Genomic DNA, 14,421 nt, shown 5'->3' with positions numbered 1-14,421 from the left:
ATTTGTTAAATTTGTTCCTCAGTGTTTTGTTTGATGGTATTTTAATGTATTTTAAATTTTTTATCAGATTGATCTTTGCTACTGAATCGAAATATAATAACCTTGCTAAATTCACTTTGTAATTCTAGTAGGCTTTTGTTGAATTCCTTAAGATTTTTCTGATAAAAGCATTTAAAGTGTTAAATTTCCCCATAGGCACTGCTTTAGCTGAATCCCACAAATTTTTATTTGATGTTTTGTTTTCTGTCAATTTAATATATTTTCTTATTTCTACTTTGACCTATGGGTTATTTTGAATTGTGGGAATATGTGGAAACGTTCCAGATTTATTTCTGCGATTGATTTCTAATTAAATTATGTTGTTGGAGAACATAATTCCATATCTTTGAAATACATTCAGGCTTATTTTATGAGCTAGCATATGGTCTATGCTGGTCATAAAGTGAATAAAATGTTCCATGTGCTCTTATAAAATATATCTGTTTGTTATTACCTGGAATTTTCTATAGATGTCAGTTAGGTCTGGTGGTTTATAGAATTTTAAAATATTCTGTAGTTTTATTGACTTTCTATTTGTCCTAACAATTGCTTATAGAGATTATAATTTACATCCTTCACTTATCATAACATGTTTGAAGTTAACTGATTTCTGTTAAAATATAGAAACTGTGTATCAGTATAGCTCTTCCCTTCACTATGTTACTTTTTAAAATTTTGTTGTATCTATATAAGTCATGAACCTGGAAGTACAATGTTATAATTATTAGCTTAGACAGCAGTATATCTTTTAAGTAATTAAAAGGAGCAAATAGTTTATCTATATCTATACACACACACACGCGTGCGCACGCATACCATTTCTGTGGTTCCTCATTCTTACCTGTGAATCTAAGTTAGAATCTGTTTTTATTTCCCTCCACATAGAGAAATCTCTTCAACATTCTCAGAGCATAGGTCTGCTGGTGACAAATTCTCTTGCCTTAAAATGTCTATACTTCACTTGCCTTTTTCCAGGATGCATTCAATGGATATTGAATTCCTGGTTGACACCTGTTTTATTCTTAAGCACTTTAAATGTGCAAGACCAGTGTCCTCTGGTCTCTTGTGTCTGATGAAAAGTAAGCGGTTAGTCATGTCTTTGTTCCTTGTATATGATGTATTCTTCCCTTGATACTTGCAAAATTTTCGTGTAATTTTTGCTTTCAGCATTTTAACTTGAGCTGTCAAACTAGGGGAGTCTTTAGTTTGTCCTACTTGGGGTCTGTTGTGCATCTTAGTTTACATTAATTAACTGAACCAGTTAATATTGGTTAATTAAATTAGTTAATATTTGTTAATATTTTATAACAAATTTGGTAAGTTTTAGATATTATTTCTTTAAATGTTTTTCTGCTCGCTTTTATTTTTCTTCTCTTTTTGATATTCCAATGGCATACATGGTGGAATGCTTCATTTCCATGTTGATTTTCTTTAATATTTTTTTCTCTGTGTTCTTCAAGTTGAATAGTTTCTATTGCTCTGTCTTCAAATGTATTGATTCTTATTTCTTTTCAAATCTGTCAAGCCAATTTAGATTTAGGTTTATGGTTTCTATTAGATTAATTTTATTGTTTCTATTTTCTTCTTGGCATTCTCAATGCTTACATAATAATAGTATATGTTTTCTTTAATTATTTGGGCATATTTTTCTTTAAGTTTTTGAATGTATTTATAATAGCTGGTTTAAAGTTTTTGCTAAATCCAACATATGGACCAACTTAAAGTGAGTTTCTATTGAGTATTTTCATCAGTGAGTATGAATCATTCTTTATGCTTTTTTTTAATATCTAGTAATTTTTGGTTGAAATGTAGACATTGTAGTTAATATTCTGTACCATTTCTGAATTTTATTTTGTATTAGGAGGGAGATGGTGGTTTTGTTTTCTTTGTAGATAATTAAATTTCCTGTGCTGACATATATCTGAATGAAATCTAACACCTTCATGATATGCAGTTGCTGATATCTCTGCTCAGTTTCTTTTTTTTTCTGCTTCTTTTTTTTTTACTGTAACTTCCTAAGCATGTGCCTTGCACCTATGCAGTTTAGTGTCTTCAGCCAATAATTGGGCATATTCAATCAAGCTGATAAAGTTTCCGTTGTTCTTAACAACTTATGTCGGGATTGAGGACATACTCAAAGGTATAGCATATTCATTTGTGTCCCCAGGATTTCAGTTTTTGTCAGGCATGTATGAATTAGCAGTCAGCCAGGGGTATATGGAAAATTTATTGTCACAACATATAAATAGCCTCCTCACTTCTAAAATCCCCTCTCCCTTAAATTTCTAGCTGCTTTGCCACCTGTCCCAACTCAAGTCCATCATCTTAAACTGGTAAAGCTATGATTTTTGCCTCCCAAGCTTGAAGGGGATGGGAACACTCACAAGTAAGAAAGCTAGACACTCACATTTTTTAATCAAATACAGTAGCAGTTTTTTTAATGAATAAGCACTTATCAAACTGTTGCCAGCTTGTGGTTACTTCCAGTCCCTAAAATAGCTGTATTGAATAATTTTGTCCAGCTTTATACTTGTTTTCCACTGAGAAATTGCCCAGACTCATTGCATTACCCATTCCCAGAGACTGGGCTAACATTTATTTTATAAAGTGAAATAAAATACAGTAAGTTTATCCTTTCCTTAATATTCTTAGATGATCATTGGACAAAAACAGAAAAAGAAAAAGAAAAAATATCTACTCTTGGTGGAGAATGAGAATATAGACACTGTTGTGCATGACTTTGACAAATTTTCTGAAGAATATTTTGGCTATAGCCTTACAAAGATATATACTGTTTGATCCAAACTTTAAGTTATAAACACCCTTTGACCTAGCTATTATAATTCTGGAATTATCCTGAAGAATAATTGGAAATATGACCAAAATTACAAGTACTGACATACTTACTGAAACTGCAGTTGTAACAGTGGAAAATTGGACAGAATCCAAATGCCCAACAATAAGGTTTTCAGTGTATCTATAAAATGAAATGCCATGCTACCGGCATAAGTAATGGTATAGAGCAGTGGATGTGTGTTTATTACTGTGTGAGCAGAGCAGGGCACAAAGTAATATAGCAATATAGTTGTACCACTCTCCTACTTTTTAAAGTTCATGTAGGTACATTGTAAAAAATTTAGAAGCACATTATTAAGGTTATTCTCAATACTGAGTTATAGGTGATTTTTCCTATTGTGCTTTATCTGTATTTCATATTCATTTCCTATAGTGAATATGATTTTTTTACATAAAGAAAAGTTGTGGCATCACTAGTTCCATGATGAGCCCTGTGGTTGTTAAATCTTATTAAATGATACCTTTAAATGGAATCACTGCTTGATTTGCCTACCATGTCTGGGACTAGAGTTGATCTCTTCCTTGCAAGTTGCTCTGCCAAAGAACTGGGTTTGCCTGGTGCTGCAGTGAGGTGGAGAAAGTGGCAGGAGCAAGATGGCAAAGTTGTACTCACAGCCAAGAGGAGTCGGGTATTCCCACCATTTGATGTGTGGAGACTGAGTTCACTATAAATCATATGGATGCCTAAGAAGATGGCTAGGGTTGAGCCATGTTGCAAGGATCTTTTTCCCCTGTCATCCCCCTTCCCAAGCTACTAGCCATGGTGAAGGCTTAGGATAGGGTAATGAAGAGGTCAAGCCTAATACGGAACTCTCAAACAGGGGCTGTGAAACAAAAGGCCACAGTAGGATCTCCCCCAAAACCAATGCATACACCCCATGAAAGAATTAGGACTCAGAAGTCAACCACATAGCTAGAATCTATGCCATTCAGCATTAGACCCAGAAATGACAACAGTCACTTCACCCCAGGCAGTGTTCTCCCTTCATCATTCTCCATCATAGAGTGGTAAGGGCATGGGGTCCAAAGCTGATTTGTGAATTGGATGAGAGATCATATTTTACCCCATGTCACCTATCTAGGGCTGTACAGGAAGTGAACAAGAGGTGAAGAACAGAGCTTTGAATTAAATGTGAGACTCAAGTTCTAAAATGAAAAAGACCAAATTCTAACAACCAGAATGAAGCTCTATACCCATTGGGAGTAGCTGCTGGAAAATTAAAACTGATTTCATATTTGTACCTGAACAAGTTGAGAACCTTCAATATCAAGTGATTGTTTAGGCAACAGAAACCAGCTTGAAAACTAAAGGCTCTGATGCTATCATTCAGTTATTTGCTTAACAAATGTTTACTACGCACCTATAAGTTACTACTGTTTTGGGTGAAGATAGAGCAGCCAATATGGATCCTAGGGACTGTCCTTCCCAACCTGCTATCTTGAAGTATCTACTCCCCAAGAAACTTGAGCCATTTTACAAGTGCATTTTGTGGATTCTGTGTTTCTTGTCTTTATACCCACCAGTAAAAAGCTGTCTCCTGAATTCTTGACACTATTAGGCTCAAAATCAAAAGATAGCTTCCCGCATCCTTCCTGCATACAGACACAGACACAGACACATCCATCTCCAAGAGAATTTCTTTAAATCTCTTTCATAATCCAAAACACATACTTGTAGATACTAAGAATGACTTTATCTTTTGGGTGAGACTCTGCCTCCTCATACAAGGGTATGCTTTTACTCTTTATAGGCAGTAAGTGTTGAACATACAAGATCTCACTTCCATATTTCAAAAATCAATACATAGGATAATAAGAACTGTGTGAGATCAGTTGTGGGCCCAGAGAAGCTGGAACAAATGGAAGAGAACAGTGGAGCCAAGACTCAGAAACAGGGCTTGGACAAGGCTGGGTCATGCTGGTATCAAGCACTGGAACATTACCCAAGTCAGGAGCTAGTCATTTGATAAATGGGCTATTTATCCAAAAAAAAAAAGATCTGGATTTCAATGACCAGCTAGAGTTCCTGGAAGGAAATAGGATACATAGCCATATGATCAAATGGTCAGCAAAACAGTTAATAGGACTTTAGGGTAGCAGACAGGTTCTCAGTCTTAAGGATTCAAGGCCAGTCATGGTTGTTGAGGAATTGAAGGCGTCAGGATTAAAGTATAACCAGCTAGGAAAAGAAGACAAAGTGTATTTATTGGGGAAGAACTAAGTGCCAGACTTTCCCTCCTAACTTTTCTCATTTTTCTCTCAGAAACTTTGTAAAAAGTTGATTCCTTCCTCCTTCACATCCGTTCTCAAAGGTGGCACAACTGTGTACCAAGCACTTTCTCTAAGGATGAGCATACTGTGCGCTGTAAGGTTAATACCTATCTGAAGGTCACACAGCCAGAAAGTTATTGAGCCTGGAATAGAATTCAGGTTTTTCTGACCCCACTTCATCACTCTACAAAAAGATGACAAAAGGAAATGACTATTCCTTGGATTCTTAGTCTGTGAGATACAAATGGCATCCAGAAACTGGGACCAGATCACACTCACAGTGGATAGGTTCAAAGGTCTGCACGGTCAGCAGGTAGGCAGGTTATTATGGTCATGTTAACACACTAGCCTTAGAAGATGTGTACAGTTTCTACCACTGCAGTCACTCCTTTGAGTGGGGATATGGCAGGTGGGGCCCAGATATATTCATTGGGAGGATATACCAGTGAGGATGGAATCAGCTGTTAGTAACAAAATGCCAGATAGCTTGGGTTCTGTATACCAAAAAGGAAGGAAGGAATAGCCCTTACATGGGCCAGGATTGGTTGGCAGATTTTTTCTGTAAAGGGCCAGAAAGTAGATATTTTGGGTTTTATAGGCCATATGATACAATCCCTGACACAGCTACTCATTCCTATTATTGTAGTATAAAAACAGCTGCAGTTTGTAAGTTTGTAAATGAACAGCTGTTCTATAAAACTTTATTTAAAGAACAAGCCATAAGCTAGACTTGGTCCACAGGCTGTAGTTCACAGTCTCCTTGTTGAGGAAACCTGTAGTGTCTGCCACAGTGGAGGCAGATGTATTTAACTAGGGACTGATTAACTTGTAAAATCATGTTAACTGATTAGACAGATGCCATTATCTTAAAAAGAAGATTGCCTGGGCCAGCCCAGTGCAGTGGGGCACTTGTTAACAAGGGGACCCCAGGTTCCTGGCTCATGAAATTCACACGTAAAAAACTCCATGGCTAAGCAGATGATCTCTCTGTCCTCACAGTTTGTCTCAGGCTGTGCCAGTGTAAGCAAAGAAAAAATGGTGGGAAAAATCAGATACTGAGAACCTCATGTGATCTTCAGTCATTTTCTCCCTCTGCAGGATTGTAATATGGGCCCTGGCCCTTAAAGAAAGGAAAATAAACTTCTGCTTAACTAGTTATTATCAGGATGCATTACCTTCTGCCCAAAGAGTGGGTCTTAGTTCTAGACACTGCATGAGTTGCTTCTATAGGCTATGCAACTGACGGCTTTGCAGGTACTAAGTAAGGAATATGGTGCTTCTAATCGGCCAAAAATGGGGTGGGGGTAGAGTGGAGAAGAAGGTGATATATTGTAATAGCCTTATTACACTGTATTAAACTTGAAATAACGGGGAAAATATTTCCTTAAAGCTAATAGGAAAAATCAGTTACCAGACTCAGAACCATGAATCTAAGTTGTCATCCAGCTGCATGGGCTTACGGAAAGAGTTCCTGTGCTGAGGTTTTCATTATAAAACACAGAGGCATTATTGGGGATAAATGAACCAATATGAATGAAATACCTGTAATTGCCAACCTGAAATTTCACGCCAAAAATCATCTGAATCCCAGGTTGATGTGGAGTGGTTTTTCTTAAAGTTCAAAAAGAATCCACTTTATTAGTGGAGTGGGATACTTAACACTAGTATGTTTATAAACTTGGATTCTTCAGGTTTCCTCTAATATTGGAAACAGAAGGGGAGGGAAGTTCTTTTTTGAATTGTTTTCCCTGAGTCTATTATTGTGGTCTTTTGTTCCGTGTGCTAAAAATAAGAGTAATGGTGCCCAGCTACTGGGATAAGGAGAGCCAAGATCCTTCTGGGCTCTGGTGGCCAAGCTGAGAGCCAGTAGGACTGTGTGCCCAGGGTAGGGTCCTTTGTCCAGTTCACCAGCCCTGATTGGTCATCTTTCTCCATATTTGCATAAAGGAGCCACATAACCTGGTGGTGACTCTGCCTCATGGTACCTTTTGGAAGGCGGGCCCATCTTGGACTTGTTGAGAAGGGAGAGGGCTGTGGGAATGTTTGAAGCCTTTCTAGTGAAGCCTGCAAGGAACATTCATTGGGATCCAGAGGGGAATCTGAACTAAGCTCTGCATCCCCTACCCCCACATCCCAAGAGCAGAACTTTGCAGCAGTGAAGTCACATGATAAATAAGACACAATGGAAAGCTAACAATAGGAGGAGGCTGACTAAACAGATGTTTTATTGGCATCCCCATGGGTTGGAAGAGGGGGAGGAAGGCCTGCCATGCTGCGTCTCATTTGCTTATATTCCATAGATGTCTATTCTATGCCCTTCTCTTCCCTCCTCCCCCTCCCTCCTTCTGCCTTCTCTACTTCTCCCTTCCTTTTATCACTACCAAGATCAGCTTAGATCACAGTCTTTGGCTGATTCTCTCCTGTCTTCCCTCTTCTCATACCCTCCCTCCTCCATTTCTCCCTCGTTATACAGGCATGTCATGTTTCTGTTTCAATGCAGCTTTTTAAATGTCTTTATAAAGTATCAACCTATATGCTGTATTATATATTATGGTCACGATAGGAATGGGTCATGCAGCTTTATGGTCCAAAAGTCATGAGTTCATTAATTGTGGCATTAAGGCCATGTGTCAGTGAATCATCAGCTTTATTATTGAGAGGTCCCAGTGTAGGGAGCACCAGCTTGCCAAAGTAAGGAGAAGGCAAAATGGGTGGCATTAATATATAATTCAAGGATGAAGACATTGACCTGCAACCATTTTTCTTAGGCACTTTTGTGTCTTCATCTCCTTGGAAAATTGCATGAATTTCATCTCCCCTAGGCATAAGCATATACATTACATTTTGCAAGCAATTTTAAAGAGTTCATATATATCCTCTAAGCATATGCATGGATCTGAGGTTAAAAATTCTTGAGCAAGATGAACCTATAATGACTTATGCTACAATATATTAAGTAACATCAAAATAGATACAGATTTTTCAAATATAATAACAAAAAGGAGAAATGTACTTCCCATAGGGAGATCTGTTATTTAGCACCTTAATTAAATGATTAAACTTAGCATCACGTTTAGTGGGCCAACTTGACATTTTGTGTCCCCTGATAATGATACAATATAAAGTTAAATTCCAAAGTGGTGAAGTATCCTAGCCAAAAAATTTTGACTTTACATCTAAACAAACCTTTAGACCTAACTTCTCACTGACAGAAAATTCAGGAAATAAAGAAATAAGCTGAATGATATTTATTTCAAGGAAACAATCAGACAAAATATGAAAATATGAAAGTAGATGTCTAAAAGACATCTACGTCGGTCCCCTGAGAAAGTCAAGATCCTTAAAAACCAAACAAATAAACAAAACATCTGTGAGGACTGTTCTAAATTAAAAGAAACTGTAGGAATGTAACAACCAAATGCAAAACATGAACTTTGGATTCTGGTTCAGATAAACAAGCTACATAAAAACAAACAAGTATTTGGATAATAAGAAAAATTTGAGGTAGATATTAGATGAAATTATGGAATTATTATCATTTGCATTAGGTGTGATAATGGTATTTAATGTGTATTTTTATATATTTGATATATATCAATACATGGATGCATATTCATATAAATAGAGTACTTATGGCAAAATTTTAATGTGCTGTATCATTTAACTTTTCTATGTGTTTGAAATCTTCAAAATAAAAATAGAAAAAACCAATTCAATGTAAATGGCTTTAAAAAATAATAGCACAAGGAATTATGGTTCTTAGTCATATATTTTATCAACTTAAAACCTTTTGCTGGAATAGCTGGTTCTGAATAGCATGGCTTTACAGAGCCAAGACTGAGCATTTTACAAAAGATCATCCCATACCAAGATATCACAGTGAAGCTCTCTTTGTTTCTCTTCATTCATACTAGAGGTAAATGTGATTAAGAATCTCTGCTTTTAACACTAAAAAAAGCAGCATTGCCTTGGGGGACTTTGTATCTTAGGGGCTTAAATAATACTTTCTGGCAAACACTAAAGTTGAGTACTTTTTAAAAGAAACCATACCAGAACTGCCACTGGCCACTTCTACCACCACCGTCACTACCATGCTCCTCTGATGTAATCAAAGGAGGTACATAAAAGTTAAGGAAATGTTATCATCTGAGATCATACTTTCCAACTGAAATTCATTGAGAAATAACGAAGTTGGACTTACAGAGTCACAATACCCCGGCATCCCCAAGTCTAATTAAGTCAGCCCCATATTATCTCATGTCCCGTCCGGTGCAGTCCTGTGTAATGCTGCAGATTACTGGGGATTGCCAAGGACTTACTGCACTGTATTAGATTGTATGGATAATGGCTTTTGGCATTTCTGTTACAAGGGACTGGTTTCAATATGCAGTAAGGCAACATCGTTTTACTCTCAATGGTTAGTTCATCACCAACTTCTTTTTTCTTTTTTTTTTTTTTAAGTCCTGAAAATAGCTTACCCAAGATTTGTCATTTCCTGCCTGGAGAAAGTTCTGGAGTATTTGTGTTTTTATAAATATCAGATGTGTAATCTCAGACATGAACTTATTATAACTGGCCCCAAGGCAGCATGAGCTGCAAGTTGCCACACGAAAATTAAAGGGGTCAAATTCAAAAGGGATGTGTGTCAGAGGCTCTGGAAGAGGGCATGGGCTTAATAAGCACCCCTCAGATGAACCTGTGATTGCAGCAGAACCTGCCATCTGTCTTCTGCTCTTGGTTAGACTCCAAAATACCTTTTATAGCCCCCCAGTAGTGAATAGGGTCCCCTGGGCTCAATTGGAAGAAAAATATATTAAGTTGGCTCCTCTTAACTGAAGGGGAAGGGGAAGAAGTGTTTAAATGACTTACTATCTCTTGGGCTCTATTTACTCTGTTAAAAAATATTGTACCTAGCATTTCAGAAATGGGAACTCTTTGAACCTAGGTAAAAGTCTTTTGTGGGTCATTTGGTATCCTTTTGGAGCAGGGGACTTGAGGCTATTGTTTTATTGGCAGCATTTATCATTCAGTTCCACTTCCTATTTTACCTTTTTCTCTAACAGGGCATGATGAAGTAGCATCATAAAAACAGACCTGCAGGTTTGAATTAGTCTCCATTCAGCTAACCCATTGTTTCTCAATCAGAGTCTACTACAACCAGGCACAGGTTCACTGTGCTAAGATATATTCCCAGGGGAGGGAAGAAAGTGGCTTTTATCAAGTGGGATGAGGGCAGTGATTAGAATAAAAAGTAAACTCCTGAGAGACTAGAATTAAAGGAGAGCGATGGAGAACAGCAAGTACTTACATGCAGGAAAGGAGAGACCAAATACCAAAAGTGTCAAAGGCCAGCACAGTGTAAAAATAAAGAAATATGGCAATATGGCCCATGAATCCTCGAGAGAACAGATCCTTCTCTTTTAATTGAAAGGAACACGAGAAAACAAAATCAGATGATGAAAGGAATCATGCCCCCCCCTAAAAAAATGGTGGAGGGAGATGTTCTGAATCCAGTAGCAGTAACCATGGAGTACAAGGCACTGAATTTTGAATCAGAGGTACAATGTCTGGCCCGGGTAGGTCAGCTCAAAATATTTGACTAAAGAGTCGCACGTGTGTGTGTGTGTGTGTGTGTGAGAGAGAGTGTGTGTGTGTGTGTGTAGCTAACTTTTATTAAGTACTTACTTAGTGTGCAGGTGCTGACCAGTGCTTTATGACCATTTAACCATTTGTTCTTCAGAATCACCCAATGCAGCAAGCCCTCTAAGTGTTGGCTCATTCTCCAAATGAAAAAATAAGACTTGGGGTAAGCAATTTGCTCAGTCTCGTAATTAGTGCCAGTCGAAGACAATAGTTATAGCTGTAGTTTCTGCTAGGCAGCATGTAGACTTACCTCATTTAATGCACACAATAACTGCATGATATAAGCAGCATGGTTGTTACTGTTTTACAGATGAGGAAACTGAGGTTTAGAAGAGTTAGGTAAGTTTCACAATATCCTGCAGCTAGTAAACCTGAGAGCTGGAATTCAAACCCAGGAAGTTTGATCCCAGTGCTGGCCTCTGAGTGGCCACACTGTTCTGCCTTGTAGTTTTTGCTGTATACATCTGAGCTTTTTCCTCCTCAGTGTCTATCTGTATCATCTGCATCGGTTGAGAAAATGACTTGAATAAAAAGCACATGGTGTATGTCTTGAAAGAGTTAGGTTTTAACCAAAAGCCATGAAACAACTACTAATCTTGTCAGTTGGGATGGCAGTTAATATTGCTGAGTAGATAAAGGCATTAATAGTCCTTTTTATTGCTGAGGATTGAACTCTAGGAGGTCTGGACTCCCCAGATGAGAAGAGGAATCTCAGGGACAAAACTCAGGAATCTGAGATAATTCTTAGTCCCCTGTTCTCTCTGTGCAAGACAGCCATGGGATGGGGGTAGGTACACACTCACTATTTTCAAACGTGGAATTCTTAGCTTGCTTCAAAATTGGCTGAAAGGTGAGGCTGACAAAGCTGAGTGGTGAAGCAGAGCCTGACTGAGAATCTTCAAGGGTCATAGATAACTGGAACCTGCAAAAATAGGTCTGGGGACCCAGAGTCAGGCCAGGAAGAGCCAGAGAGTAACACAAATCTGGAACCTGTAAAATGAAAAAAAAAAAATCCACACCAAAGCATACTCTGGTGAAATTTCAAAATCCCAGGGAAATTGGGGCAATCCTAAAATATTGCAAAAAAGTAGGAATCAGAATTAGATCAGCCTTCTCATCAGCAACATTAGAAACTAGAAGACAGTAGAACAATGCTTTCAAAATTCTAAATGAAAATGATTTCTCTGGAAGCTATTAGTGGATGTGGACCACAAAACAAGACAGGTGAAGGAAACTTTTAAGGTGAAGGCAGAGAGAAGTTCCAGGATGACAGATGAATAGCAAGCCTAGAGGACCCAGCCCAGATTAGAGCAGAAGTACGCAGGGTTCCAAGAGGGAAGTTTACAAAAAAATTAAGCTAAGGATTACTTGATAGTTTGGGGCTATGTAGGAAATTATACTGATAGGCATCTTACAGATGTTTGAGATGAATTAGCTGTAGGTTACAAAATTATTAACAACAAAAACTGGACAATTACTTCAGTGAATGTGGAAAATTATAGAAGAAAACTGTAATCAAGTCACTAGTTATCTCTGCAGTAAACACTCTTTTTGTAGTCACAATAATGAAATATGGAATATGGATATAATACAAAATTATTTTATCAATCCAAGTTACTTTTAATTATAAGATACACCATTATCTTAGGTACTCGTAAGAGAGAAAAAAGATATTTGTCATAAAGTGCCTATCAATTTCAGAGATATTAAAATGTATGAAAACAGTGCCACTTAGAATTGATGAAATGCAGTTTATTAGAATAATGAAAAAGAAGTGTAAAAATAACTAAAATCCTCATCTAACATGATCAGAAGTGACTATGTATTACTTTGATAAATCAATTTATTGCAAAACATCCTTGCCATTTAGAAAAACAGTGCAAATAGCAGAAGACATTACTTAAAAATAAAAAGTGGTTGCCTTATTTAGAGGGATTGGAGGATGAAGAGAAACTCTGTTCTAGAGTCTGCTGGCTTGTTTTCAAATCTTGGAGCATGTTTTGTCTTTTTTAATGGTATGCATGCATTATTTTTAGAAATATAAATTATTTAAGTTTTAACTGCTTCATATTCCACATATGGGGAAAATGTTTCTTTTTCTGTGCTACTGACAAGTCCTCTAAACTGCAGACACACTATGGTAGAGGCCTCAGATTATATTCCAGAGGAAAAGTGTGGACGATTGTGTTCATTTGCAGAGTTAAGGCTATACCATCTTTGAAGGTTCGGTAGAAGTATCATTTCATTAGAGCTTGTCAGAAAGTTCTGATACTGTGTGACCTCTACCTTTCTGAGTTCCTGTCGTACTTGAGCCATTCCAGCAACTCTCCATGCTAGAACAGAGGATATTCTTTGGGCAAAGGCAGAGGGAGCTCAGCCAGGTGATGGGGACCATCAGGCTGCCTGTGGGATCATTTTCAGACTGTAATGAGACAGTGATGCTTTTCCAAGATAATACTCTCCATCCCACCCAACCAGGGTCCTGTTATCTTGAGGCAATGCCACTGCTACTGATGAAAATATTTTATATATTTTTTAGTATGTTGGGGCAGAAAAAATTTGAGAGCCATACCACTTAGCCCTTAATTACATGGGTTTCTATTAAGATATATGAATGCCGAATTAGTTCTCCTTTTTTCTGTATGTTTAGGTCTTGTCTCTGTGTTAAAACTGTATGATTTAAACCCTTTTCCTTGCTTGAGGCTGGTAAGAGTTAACTGTATATGTAACAGTCTAATAACCACTTTTACTCATACTGTCTTTTAGTGCCTTTGTATCAAGTTTCTTACTAATGATTAAAATGGCTTAGATTTTTAGACGTCTCTTTAATCTTAAACTTGCAATGTTTATGAGAGAATATTCTTTGAAAAAGGGGCAATTTAATTTTTAACTTTAACAGCTTATCAAAGATTTTTGTATTTTGGTTCCCACTTTTGGATTGAGTGTGTGTTGTGTACATTAAGGAAATAGATCTGAGTTAATGAGGTGTCTTGGGCATGCAATTATCTGATTATCATTCCCATGACAGAAAGATCGATTATTAAGGGTGATTTAATACATAAGGAAAAATCCACAGAAACTCACACTTTTGTCTATTCCATTCATCAAATATCCTCAAACAGTTAAAAAGGACAGAGTATGGAAAGTGTCTGGCATCATCTAGGAAGGCAGTAGGCACTAATTTAAAACAAAATAATGAAGTAGATGCTGAATAGCGGGTTTAACATGAAAAGGAATCAAGAAACGATTAAGGACTGTTCATGTTCAAAATGAAAAACTGAAGCTAAAAAGCCTTGTTCCTTTTTTCTTTTGAGAGAGTTGCCTAGTTTCCCACCTCCGGTTGAATTGTTTTCCTTAAATACCTTCCTCTAGACTGTCACTTGTCTCAGGAGGTGGAGCATCCCTGATTTCCGGCCTCCCCCAGGGAATGATACAGGTCTTCTTTCCATAACACCTGCCTCCCCTTTCCCCCAGCCTCCTCCACAGGGGACGGGGAGCATGGGCTGTTCCATTCCACTCAGCTCAACCCTGATCCCTTCCAGGGGCTTCTGTAGCTACCCCGGTCAACAGTCACCTTGAGCAGGTTTCTCTCTGTACTTGCTGAAACATCCA

The 14,421-nt window shown here is 37.6% G+C and overlaps 1 protein-coding gene across 1 annotated transcript in view; it reads left to right on the top strand.

Moving 5' to 3' along the window:
• The window catches only part of ADAMTSL1 (ADAMTS like 1), an 827,290-nt gene that overhangs the window by 312,146 nt on the left and 500,723 nt on the right, over window positions 1-14,421 (top strand). The window lies entirely within an intron of this gene.

The sequence above is a fragment of the Vicugna pacos genome, chromosome 4 (genome assembly GCF_048564905.1).
Source record: "Vicugna pacos chromosome 4, VicPac4, whole genome shotgun sequence".
Classification (NCBI taxonomy): Eukaryota; Metazoa; Chordata; class Mammalia; order Artiodactyla; family Camelidae; genus Vicugna; species Vicugna pacos.
The sequence above is the reverse complement of the archived record's forward strand: the minus strand, read 5'-3'. Positions and strand labels throughout refer to the sequence as shown.